The following is a 13,223-nucleotide window of genomic DNA, read 5'->3' as shown; positions in this document are numbered from 1 at the left end:
GGTTTGCTGTTGTGCACTGCCTGTAGACCAGAACACAGTGTGTCATGAGCCACACCTCCCTCTACCTCTGCTCTCCACCCCCACCCCACTCGCCTCGTCTGTGCAGCCAAGCACCGCAGCCTCTCCACAGACCGTTACATCCAGATGGTCCGGTGTTTCTTCCGCAGGCTCCACTTCACTCAGCTGCCCGATATACCCACTGCTTCTTCCCACATTAACCTGAATAACAAACCAGGGCTCGGTGCTCTGGTTGGATCCAAACGGAGCCGGGGCTAACATTAGCTGGGAAGCTAGCGGAGGCTAACTGGCTGTGCTGGCAGCTGAGTGAAGTGGAGCCTGAGGAGGAAGCACCTGTTGTGCCTGACCAGCACATGGTGGAGTGGGTGTGAGACATTGTCCAAGATAGTTCGTAGTTTAGACAGCATCCTCCTCTCTGACACTACCATCAGAGAGTCACACTCCGTTCCCACAACGTCGCTGGCCTTGCAGATCAGTTTGTTGAGTCTGTTGGCGTCCGCCACCCTCAGCCTGCTGCCCCAGCACACAACAGGTGCCACAGGGGTGAGGAAATAAAACCTAAACAGCCAACTTAGTTTGACTTAGTTTAGCAGTTAGCAATGTCTTTCACTCACTCTCAGTCTCTGCTGTGTTTAGCTATATCCCTGCTTTCCTGTTAGCGTTAGCAGTAGTCGGCTGCCACGCTAACGTTCCTACTCTTCTCTGTGAGCCCGTGAGCCTGGCGGGTTCACGGGATCACGGCTCCGGCTCACGGAGAAGAGTAGGGACATTAGCGTTAGCTCCTGGAGTTAGCACTAGAGCTACTACGGCTACTTGAGTAACTTACAGCTATGGAGCGCTTCTACTAGCTCTTCTAGTCACTGAGCCTCGCCCCCATCTCAGCAAATATATTACATTTATTACAGGTACCATCATCATTGAAGCAGGCAGGGGAATAGCTAAACACAGCCGCCAGGCTGCCTGCCGGGCTACATTTTACAATGCTAATTGCAAATGTTAGCTGGGCTGCAGGGCTACTCACCTAACACAACTGTAACGCCTGACCCATTGCTGGGACCGAGCCGCTAATAACTCAAGCTCCGGACATTAACCCATGCTACGATTGCAAAATTAAATTTAACTGAATCGACATAGCGACATGTATCTAACATTACTGTAACACTAATTAAAACAGACATTTGACTTTATGTTGTACCTGTCCAGGAGAAGAAGAGCTAGCTCTGAGTCAAATTGTAGCTCCTTTAGCTCCGCAGTGCTCTCCACCTTGGAAATGCAAGGCCAATGTTAATCCGGGTTCTGTCCCTTTCTTTATCCAACAACTTCTTCGCCAACAACCATTGTTTCTTGGATCCTGGTCATCTTCAGGTGAACGTTTCATTCCGTTCTCCGCCATTTCGCTTCGAAAATACGCGCTACCATTGCTCACTGGCAGTACTAGCCTTTTATAGGGAGGGAGGGCCAAGGGCTCTGGGGAGTGTGGGGGGGTGGGATTCACATGAACGTACATGAACGCGCAGCCGGACCAGCTTGTAAACAGGGGGCTGGAGATCAACACTAGGCATTATTTCCGCATTATGTCCACAAGAGGGCAAACTAATACAAGGAAACATACTTGTATATGCATTAATACAAGGAAACATAACTATCTGTAGGTATTTTTATTTCAACATAAACATCTTTGAAAATATTTACATACCTACACATTAAAACACATAAAACAATTATCTATAACATTACGTTATAAACGACCGCGGACCTCTCGCTTGCCCCCCCTCTCTGACCCGTCAGACCACACCGCCCGCGGAAGCGCTGCGAATAGCCTCGAAGTGAAGCCAGTTTCCTTTCAGCGCCCATGTTAACCGATTGTGTCATCCACACCGGCTGCGCCGCGCTGCGCAGCTCCGTGGCCGGCTCGCACCCTGCAGCGATCGTTTCGGTTTCTGATCTATTTTTTTTCTCCACAATCGAATATCAGTTTTCACATTCGAAGGTCCATTTGTTTTTCAAATTCGAATTTAAATTGGAATTTAGAATATTCGTTGACAGCCCTAATCAACACAGAGAGAGGGTGTGTGAGGTCATGCTATACTCCAGATGAAATTACACCTCTAGTTCTTCACATAGCAATTTTTTAATTCTTTCAATCTAGAATTTCGCTTATTGCTCCTTTAACATTGATGTCTCACTGACTGCAGCCAACCCTTTCTCTCCCCCTGAGACAAGTGTGTGTGTTGCCACACTCAACTTCACTGAAGACCAGAGAGAATGATTTTTTTAACAGTCTTTATCTGTTCAGCTCAGACTACTTTTGTAGCTTCTAATTGAATCTCTGTGTTTTGGAGTTTAGTTACTTTAATGCATTCTGGTTGTACTTATGATATATGCTTTATCTTACCATTTAATGTTTGCTTTCAGCTGAACGGGAGTCGTGTTCATTTATTGCTGATGAAAACCCAACATTTCCTCATTTTGCTGCTTATGAAAATGAAATGTGTTTATCACCAAATTAGCAGAACTTTACTTCTTGAAAATCAAAAAAACAAAACAAAACTCAGATCTTTGCAGCTTTAACGTTGTGATCCATATGAGGACACAGACCCATGCAGAAGCTCCATTCTACTGGAAGTTCTGGTCTTAAATCCTGCCGTCAGCCGCAGACAGAATGTAGCGTGACTCTATCACTTCCCTTCCACCCCTTTTTCCCCCCAGACTGTTGGACACACACAATCACACGCACACATACACAGAAACCCACAACTTTCCCAGAGGTGCAGCACAATGAAATAGTGTGATTATGTTGAATCCCTGTCAGTGACTGGGTGCAACCCAGTAATCCTCTGATTCTGGCTGCAGCTCCTGACTCTCTGCCACAGATCCACTCAGAGCACAGCCAGAAGAATATCAATAAGGGGAGGGGATTCAGCAGGCATCTGTCCACAGCTCTGAGACTGATTCGCCAGTACCTGCCATGCAACTGAGGTCAGTGCATGTGGAGCGTCTACTGAGCACTGATCTCTGCTTGATATCATATATGGTACATTAAGTAGGGATGACTTATCTGTATGTTTGATTTTTGCTGCTCAAAAAAATAAATACCTAATGTGACACAGGAGATGTACGACACTCCCAAGGCCAAAATGAAAGATTTGGCCAGGTATCTGCTGGCCACAAGCTCAAATGTAAAAGGTACTCCTGGTATATGGAAAAAAAGAACACAAATCAAAACTGAACCCTTAGACTCTAATTTCTTGTTCCAAGTACCTTACCTCACCTCACACAGCTTGATAGTATCCCTGCTATACTTTCCTTTTCTGCCAGCTACTCCACAAACTCAGATAACCCAGATGACATCACTTTGACATCATCAGGATTATTTTCTCAGACATCACAAAACTCATAAATAGCCACATAAGACATTATACAACTGTAAACTGATCAAGCTCCTTTTACTACACTCATGAATATTCTGAGGAGAACGCAACAACAGTATATGATTAGTGTAGCAGTAACGCACCTGTTACTCTGGTACATCTCTATACTTCATCACTGCTTCATTTAGCTCCACATTACAAATCATTTATTAAAAAATTGGTTCTCATCAAATCTCTTGGAGCTTGTCTCATTTGTGGTCTGATGAACAGAAATAGAGTGAGCGGGGTAAAAACGGGCTGAGAAAATCAATGTGCAAAGAGCAGCTCTACAATAAAATATGATTTTAGTCATATTAAATAGTTTAAAATAGCCATTATAAATACTAAAAAATAGAAAATCAATATGTGGCAGTCCATACACAGTTGCTTGGTTGCTGGCCTGAGCTGCTTGTCATAGTAGCACATTGCAGTAAACTGGATCGAAACTGAAATATATCAATAATTTAGGTCTCCACTGGATTACTGTAGCCTATTGCAGAGATGGCATGCAATTAATAACTGTGCTATGTGGCAGAAAAAATGTTGTATTACTGTTACTAAGTATAATTCTGTGATATTATATGATTTACAAACATAGTCTGTATTGAAAGATGGACAACATGTCTCCACTTCCTCCCACTGTACAAAAATGAGGACAAATATCCTGGCTACGGCTCTTGCCATCTAATGTTGACGTCATTTGTTGCCAGAGTCTGTGTAGAGATCTCAATGGTATAAAGTACAAATGGTATAAAATGGTATAAAGCCACTGAACATGGGTACATTGTTTGGCACACACAGCTGTCAGTCATGTCACCCTTTTAATGGAATCTAATTAAAACCAAAGTCATCAGAACACTTGAACACTCTTCCTAATACGGTCACGTCTGGCTCCAACATACCAAGATGGCGACAGCCAAAATGCTGAACTCGAGTCTTCAAACTGGCAGTCCACAAACCAATGGGTGACATCACTGCTATGTCCATTATTATACAGTCTATCTTTTAACCAAAACTTTTGCTAACTTTAAAAAGTGTTTTTAGTGCACCTCTCTGCACAGCCGTCTACCCCACAAATGATTAGTTCCTTCTTAACTTAACTTTGGCTTCACAAATATGTGAGCTAAACAGAACCGTGACACTGTGAATGAGGCTCAGTTCACATTCAGGTCAGTGCTGACACAAATACACACAGACAAGTTTACACGTCAATCATTATCTCTTTGTAGCTGCCAGTGTATAAAGCTCTAAATATTTTATTCTCTTTCTATCAGAGCTTTAAACAGCCCCACTGGGGAGCTTCACCCCGAGAGAGAGACAGAGAGAGCAGCAGCCTGAAGAGTCTGATTAGAGCTGCGCACCTTTCACACCCCATAGGAGGTATCCTGACTACAACCCTAGGCCCTCTCACATGATTTTACAACAACCCTACAGTCACCCTCATTATCCAGGAGTCCTGCCACACACACATTGACAGACAAAGAGAGCATCGCTGCAGCCACCGCTGCCAGCATCATGGCTGCCACGATGTGTTTACAACTGCTGTCACATCCTGACGAGGCACCAAGACATCAGAAAGGTTTTGCAGTGAGTGGTGCGTTACAGAGCGTTTTTCCCACTTTTCTATGAATCTGTCAGACTTGCCTCATACAGGGAAGGGGTGAACGATGGGTCAGTGCGTCTAGCATTTTTCATAGATTTCTCAGAGCATCCTGAGAGATATCTAGAGAGCCCACAGGCTTCAGTCGAGTTGTCTGTGAATGGTTTCTTATCAAAGAGTGAGGCCCTTCAAGTCTCCATCCACTGCCCGGCTGTGGCTCCAGCCGCTGCATCACTCTAGTTTTAATTATCTCCTGTGAGAGCAGAGCAGCCATGCAGCCGGCTCATTAGGTGTGTCAGCAGGGACGAGCAGTCACCAGCAGTAACCCCTGCCATCTCCTCTGTCACCGCTTTTACACTCAGCCTTCTCCTTTTTTTCACCACCTCCATCTCTGTCACAACCATGTAGTCTCCCCACTGCTCTGTCCTACCTCACCTTTCTATTACTCTCTTTCTTTCCGTCTGTCTCTCTTACTCTCTTAATTGGGTGCAAGAGTTTTGTTATTTTTATTAATATCAAAAGATGATTGCTAAACTTATCAGGCTGATTTCTGGGGCTCTTAAGTCAATTCAATTTACAGAGCAGAATTTACTAAAGTTATGGCTCAAATTATTTGCTCTCATACTCTATTTCTTTTGATGTTTCCCTTTATCTTCACCACACGTTCTGCGACCTGATCATTTTGAATTATTAAGTATCAGCATTGGTTCATTTCTAGTGTGAGTTTTGCGGCAGTTTTTATTTCCCTCTCTGAGTGTGCCATTTGCTGCAAGTAGATTTGTAATGCTCAGCAGGAACAGGGAAACAAACAGGGTGTAGTCAATGCATCACATTAGCCTGACAAACTAAAAGATGGTAATGAATGAAATAAAGTAAACATACAGCTTTGGGTCTCAAATTTGCCAGAGATGGTGTAAGAGGGATCCGGTCTTAAAAATGTCAGTTCGATCTATTTGAGTTCCATGACTGTGCATAACTCCCTTCCACACTGCAATAATCATCTTATCAAGTCAACTTGGTCGAAAAAGTTTGTCCACAAAGTTGTGTTTCCAGGCCAGACAGGGACAACATTTCTAAAAGTGGGTCCCTCATCCACAGTCATTGGAGGGGAGAGGATTACTATACATATCGCTATGGAAAAATGTTATATTTTATACTATCTACTTACTTGGTTAAGACCTTATTTTCTTATTTTGAAAAGCAGAGGTAGTCACTTGTGTGACATCAAACATTGATTAAAAAAATACTGCAAAGTATTAAATCATAAGATCAAATCAAGGGTAAACAAATATTTTTATTCATTCAATCAAGGGCTACATGAAATAAATATTGGTCAGATAATGTATAATACCAAAATAGTTTAGTAAACGGCTGTTAAATCTCAGTTTTCTGGACTGTTCAGGGACCACAGTGTGCAGAATTAATTAAATAGCCTACACTGTTTTTAAAAAAGCCAATGTTCCTTTTTCCGTTGCTAAAATTTAGCCTAACTTTGGAGCATGATTTAGCCCCCTCTCTGACAAGAAAGCGAAACATGTACCAATGGATGCCTTAGGTCATCTAGTTTAACTTTTTAGCTTTAAAATGGAGTCCGATACGGGAGGTAAAAATTACACTGCCTCACCTCTCAGCTTTAGCTCCTGCCTATCATATCTGATGCTTCTCTGTGTTATTATTTCCAAACATTTGTCTCTTTTAATTTTCTTGTGCTCTCTGTACCCTGACTTTTCCATGAGGAGCTCCTGATTTTTGGTGAGGCATTCTGATCAGGCTGCAGTCTGACTCATATGATTATATCAGCGGCACTCGTGAGTCTCTCCCAGTCGCGTACCTGACCCATGTTAGATGAACAGCACCGTTTCACAATACTTGTGGGGGGGTGGGAGCATCAGATGGCATGTTGAAATGTGTTTTGATGTTAAAAATACATTTATTTATCATGTAAATACATATAACTTGTGTTGTCTTTGATATAAGCCAGTAAATAAATTACTGTATTTGATCCCATTAAGGGTCAACCATAGACCTTTTCATGGGCCCCCCCTTTGCCTTGGGCCAGGGTCATCTGTGCCCTTTGAATTTGTTTTGGCCTGTTGCGCCACCCACCGCTGTCTACCAGTCCGCGGTCAGTAGAGTCTCAGCATCAGTTACAGTTACGACTGAGCTACAGCAGCACGGCAAGCAGCATTAGCAGTGTCCCGGTACATAGCATTAGCAGCCGGCTCCTCAGCTGTATCCCGGCAGCAGCATTAGCAGTGTCCCGGTACATAGCATTAGCAGCCGGCTCCTCCTCCGTTGTATCCTGGCAGCAGCGTTAGCAGCAGAGAAGCCGGACTTGCTCGAATGGTCCGCTGGAAAACCGAAGATCACGGACGCGGCGACATGGCCCTGCCATGGCAGCCATCCGTGTGCAAACAAATCAGAAAACATTTTTACATATAGTGCCTTTAATACTACTGTACTAGCATTTTATCATTTATTTATTCCAAGAAAACACTTTTTACTTTTTCTCATCTTTTAACTGGTGATAGGGTTAAGCCTTTTGTTTTGTGAGTGTTACATTAAAACCAGCACAAAATCAGCTTGTTTAGAAAGATTATATCACCAAGTTTCCAATACAAACATAGTTTATTTTATTTTATTTTATTTTATTTAAATGAAGATATTTCATGGTTCTAGTGCACAGTTTTGCATTGTATCATATCACAGAATATTTACTGCAGGTATATATCACATTGGGTTACTGTATTATCATCAGTCTTACACTATGCTATTGTATTGTATCATGTCACTGTTTTGTGTATCTTATACAATTTAAAATGTTTTACATCACCTAGTGAAATTACTAATTTCATATTGCATTGATTAATTACATTTATGCTGCTTCTGATATATTACATATCATTAATTTCTCACATACTTTATTTTTTTCAAATGTGCTTTTTTGTTTGTGCTGCTGTAAAGCGTAATTTTCCTCCAGGATCGATAAAAGTATTCTGTTCATTTCCAAGAAATTCATGTTACAAGATAACTTGTATTAAAACCTGACCTATATTACTTGGTTTTACTACACTGGCAATTTTCCGCCTTTATTTTTTACAACAAAAAAGAAAAAAAAAACTTTTTATGACAAATAGACAATAAATATTAATACGAGGAGACAAAAAGTGCTTGTGAAGAAAGACTTTTGTAGTGCACCGTCTCGTTTTACTGCTTACTATCATCCACTTCCTCTTCCCCCTCCCTCCTCTCTCATCTCCTCCATCTCCTTGTAAAAATTGGTTATTTGGGGGATTTGACAAATGCAGGAGTCAAACTCCGGTCACTAGTTCTACAGCAGCGGGGGCCTGGGAGTGCTGCGAGAGCGAATCCGATCTGCTGCATTTCATTTCATCTTCCACACACACACACAGAAAATTCTGACACCCAGCAAGAAAAAAAAGCATGTTTCTTGGAGGATGCTGTGAACGTGGGTTCATTTCGAGGCCGGCGAGATAACGAGAGCAGAGAGAGAGGCAGGAACTTGTTGACGACAAGCTCTCTCTACCTCCTTCCCTCTGATCCTCTTTGCTCTGAAGTCTGGGTGAAGTCCAACGGGAAGAGCCAGAAGTAGCAATTACCGAGGAATGAATGCTACCTGTTGTTGACAGTGATTCACCATAAAAATACAATTTCTCCGGTTATTAAATAGGCCCTCACATCTGAGATGCAGTTTATTGTTAAACCTGCTGGAGCCAATCAATGCAGAGCGCCCTCGGCTCCCTCTCCATCATTTAATTACTCCTCTGTCAATCAATGGAAAACACATTTTTAGGAAAGCCAATCAATATGGAGAGGTGACTTAACTGATGGAGGGGATTGTTACCTGACTGACAGACTCACAACATATACACACACATGCACACATGGCTGTAATGAAAGTGGATATATTGATTGTGATACAGTTTAATGTGCTTCAGTGGGTAGGAGGCGATTTGTTAATTTCTAACAGGGTGGGGGACCCCCCCACAAACACACTGTCATACACATCAGTAGAGTCTGTGAAAACCTAAGAGTCCACACATCTCCTGTGCATCCGTTGATGTAATGTGACAAAGTAATAATACACTGAACAAAAATATAAACGCAACAATTTTTTGTTTTTGCTCCCATTTTTCATGAGCTGAACTCAAAGATCTAAAACATCTTCTATACACACAAAAGACCATTTCCCTCAAATATTGTTAACTCAGTCTGTCTAAATTTGTGTTAGTGAGCACTTCTCCTTTGCCGAGATAATCCATCCCACCTCACAGGTGTGGCATATCAAGATGCTGATTAGACAGCATGAATATTGCACAGATGTGCTCTAGGCTGGCCACAATAAAAGGCCACTCTGAAATGTGCAGTTTTGCTTTATTGGGGGGGCAGAGATAAGTGGGATGGACAGCGGCTTTCCGTGCCTTCAAAAAATATGCCCTACTCATTCAGTGTTTACCCAACATGCTCAATACATGGACATGCAATGACAAATTGTCATTAACTTGTTACGTTATAAAAAATGGACTTGGATGGACTTACCCATGTTAAAAATTACCTGTTGAAGTGAAAAAACGAGTATTGACGGGAACAAATGGGAGCAACTTTTAGTTATACTCCATTACATTTCCCTATGCATCTTCATTATTTTGTCACTACAAAATAAGATCGATGTTTGGCAAATCATTGGTCCTAGCTTGCAAGTTAGGTCATAGCTTAATCATGTTAGGGCAAGTGCAAACAAATCTCAAAGCTGCAGTTAAATTTGGATTTCTAGTCAAGCCCAGGGTGCACTTAAGATTAGATGCTACATGCTGGCACCTACATTCCACTTGACAATGACAAGTGCTTCATGATCAAAGCAGAAAATGGCGACTCACAGCAGAAAGGGTGAGCAATGAATCAAGAAGAAAAAGATATGTGACAGGTAACTGCACGGTGACTGCTCCACTGCAGCGTGTCAGCCCTGGATAGTCAAAGGTTTTCTTTAAATCCTTGAAGTTGTAAAGAAGATCTTGTTTATTTTTTCAAGTGTAATGTGTGCTCTGTTTTTAACCTGGTGTACCCGTGCATTCTCATCCCAAATCGTCAAATATTGCTGTTTTGTCTGTGGACTTTCACATCCACATATGACGTGCTAGGTATCCTGCATCTGTTGCTGACGTTCTGGGACGCTGTGTCAATTTTTGCTTTTGTGTCTTTTCATAATACACTTGCAATTTCACAGGCAAAGTACAGTTTCTGTTTGTAATATGCACACAGCCTTTTTCAAAATTAACTTGTACAGTGTGTAAAACACCTTGTATTTATGTTTATTTCTTTGTGCGTCAAAATTGACTGACTAATCCTCAGAATTTTGACCACTTGAATTTTTATTATCAGTATTTACTTGTTCTTTTATTTTTGATATTTAATTGCATTAAATATAATAAAATTACTTTTGAAACCTATGTACAGTAAATATCAGATACTTTAAGACTTTTGCTCAAGTAATTGATCGAGTGTGGCTTTCAAGCACTCCATCCCTCACCTTGTGTACCTCACTCAATGACTCGAGTCACAACGCATATTGAAATGCACAGATTTGATTTGCTGTATAGTTTCAAGTGAGATAATTTACAACACATACAATGGGTCTGTTAGTTTTGTGGGCTGCTAAACTAAGGCCCGGGGAAGTGCGCTGAACTTTGGAGCCAATTTGACATAGTGGCTAAACCATGTAACTACAACTTCCAGATCCATCACGAGATGCCACTGGGCTCAAAAAGACTGTAAATCAGTCGAGAAATTCTTTTTGAGCATCACAGCCCCCATAAAATGACATTTCTGGATCTGATCCAATCGGTGCAATAACATTTAAAAAGCCTAGACCACCAAAATTTAATCATTTCATTGTTGAGTGCAAGTGGAAGTTTGTGCCAAATTTGAAGAAATTCCCTTGTCACAAATTCATTGTCACAAGGACCCTGACCTTTGCCAACCAAAATCTAATCATCCTTGAGTCCAGTTAGGACAGCATTTAGGTCTTGACCTTGACCTGGACCATGGCCCACGGTCCACCTATTAGTAACAGGTTTACCAGGGAAAACATTTTGATCTTTTGTTAACAAGGGGGATGGTATCCTCCCTTCTTTACTGAATATCATACCACTTTTCTGTTTCCCCTCATTTTACGTCATCTCTCTGCTGTACGCTCTTTAAAAAAGTTGCATCAGTAACATTCATGAGGACAAACAATGTTTTTATTAGAAGTGGTGTTGACATAGGCGTAGATTTCGGGGGGTACACAGAGGACATGTCCCTCTAAGTATTTAGAATGTGCATTTGTCTCCCAATAAAAACATACAAGTATTAGAGGACTTTTATTTTGGCAAAACATTGCCTCTATATAGTAAGTCAAAATCAAAAGCCATCGCTGCTATCACTATGAAATGAAAGCAACTATGCAGGGTTGAAGCAGAAAGCATCATGACATTTCCCCCTTAAATTGATCCAGAGAAGACACCAACTGGTGCATAACAATTCACCAGAATGCAGGAAATGAAGTGTCTGATGCACAGTTTTTTTCCAGCAATTCAAATATGCCAAATAATTTTCAAATATGAAAAAAACAACCAAGCCAATCAGAGGGAATGACAGAAGTGACAGAAATTTGGCAAGTAAATGGCAACAAGTGTGGATGAGATCAGTGCAGCTGTACAGGTTTGTTACAATGTTCATTACAGAATTACAAATTTTTATTTGTTGTTTCTACATCAGATATAACAAATGCTTACTGATTCCAGCAACCATTACTGCTAACAACCAAGCCTGTCACTCACTGAAATGAAAAAAAAAGTTGGAACTGTTGGAAAACTGGACTTAACACTTAAAAGGTCGATCCACTGATGTTCAACTAGCTGTGTTATCAGAACAGTGTGGGTTATATGTGTTTATGAACTGTTGTAAACTTCCCTTCATTGAACCAGTGCCGAGATCGCCCTGCTCCCGTCCCATTCTATTAGCTCTTTAGTGCATTTAACATTTAGATTTATATTTAGCATTTAGATTTAGATTTAGTATTTACATTTAACATTTATATTTAGCATTTAGATTTAACATTTAGATTTAGATTTAATATTTAGATTTAACATTTAACATTTAGGTGCCACATTTAATATTTAGATTTAACTATTTAATATATTTCTAAGTTAACAAAAATTGCTGTAAATGTGGTAAAAAGTAACGTTAAAAAATTCACAATACTTTTTTAAACATTGTTTGAAGCTAAAATATGGCAAAATGTGGATGTTATTTTCAGCGTGAGACACTTTACAAACGGCACCCCATAAAGATTCTGTTATTGCACTGCCCACTTCTTACCTAAAATGTTATTTAGAAACATATTTCAGTGCCCTGTTTAGCTGTAAGAAGAGTTTGTGAACAGGAACTAGGCGTTCTGCATAGTGAAAACTAAAATCAAAGAGTAAAACTAACCAGGCTGATCTAATATAAACCAAGATTCTGTTATTGTTTTACCTATTTCTCACCTCAAATGTTAAATAAAAAAAAACAGAAAATGTTTTAGCTTACTGTTTAACTGTAATACAAGATGAATTGTTACCAGCCTGCTACCGTTGTGTTAACCGGACAAATCTGCATTATTTGTCCATTGCAACGCAGTGCATTCAAGTAGTTGTAGGTTTTCTACCTCTTTGGCAAAAGCATCCTTTTTCTCAGTTTTCTCTGGTCATATAGCACCAATACTGAAAGCATTTGTGTCTTTCCACTACATAGACAGCCTCGTTTTATGAAAAGACCATCTTTCCATGGCGAAAATACGTCTTCAAGCAGTTTTGCCATGACTCAGGTTACTCAGATTTGCTGTCACGTTAATGTTACTGTAAGACAAAAAACAGCTTCACTTTTAACCACATTTTTTCCATCCATACTGTTGAAACCATAAATCTGGTGCCAGGTGCAACTGTACATCGACTCTCAAATAAAAGAAAGCAAACCTAACTGACTTTATGTTGACTTTTATGTCTGACACGGAATGGATTTAGACATAATTGTGGGTAACGGGTCAGTTCTTGTACTGAGCTTTGTTTAAGTGAGGCCGGTACAGGTTTGGACCCATGTTGGACTGTATGACAGTGATACATTACAGTTACACAGCGGATTAATTAAACTGGCAC

This window comes from Epinephelus fuscoguttatus, linkage group LG10 (assembly GCF_011397635.1).
Source record: "Epinephelus fuscoguttatus linkage group LG10, E.fuscoguttatus.final_Chr_v1".
Lineage (NCBI taxonomy): Eukaryota > Metazoa > Chordata > Actinopteri > Perciformes > Serranidae > Epinephelus > Epinephelus fuscoguttatus.
Note: the sequence above shows the minus strand (reverse complement) of the source record.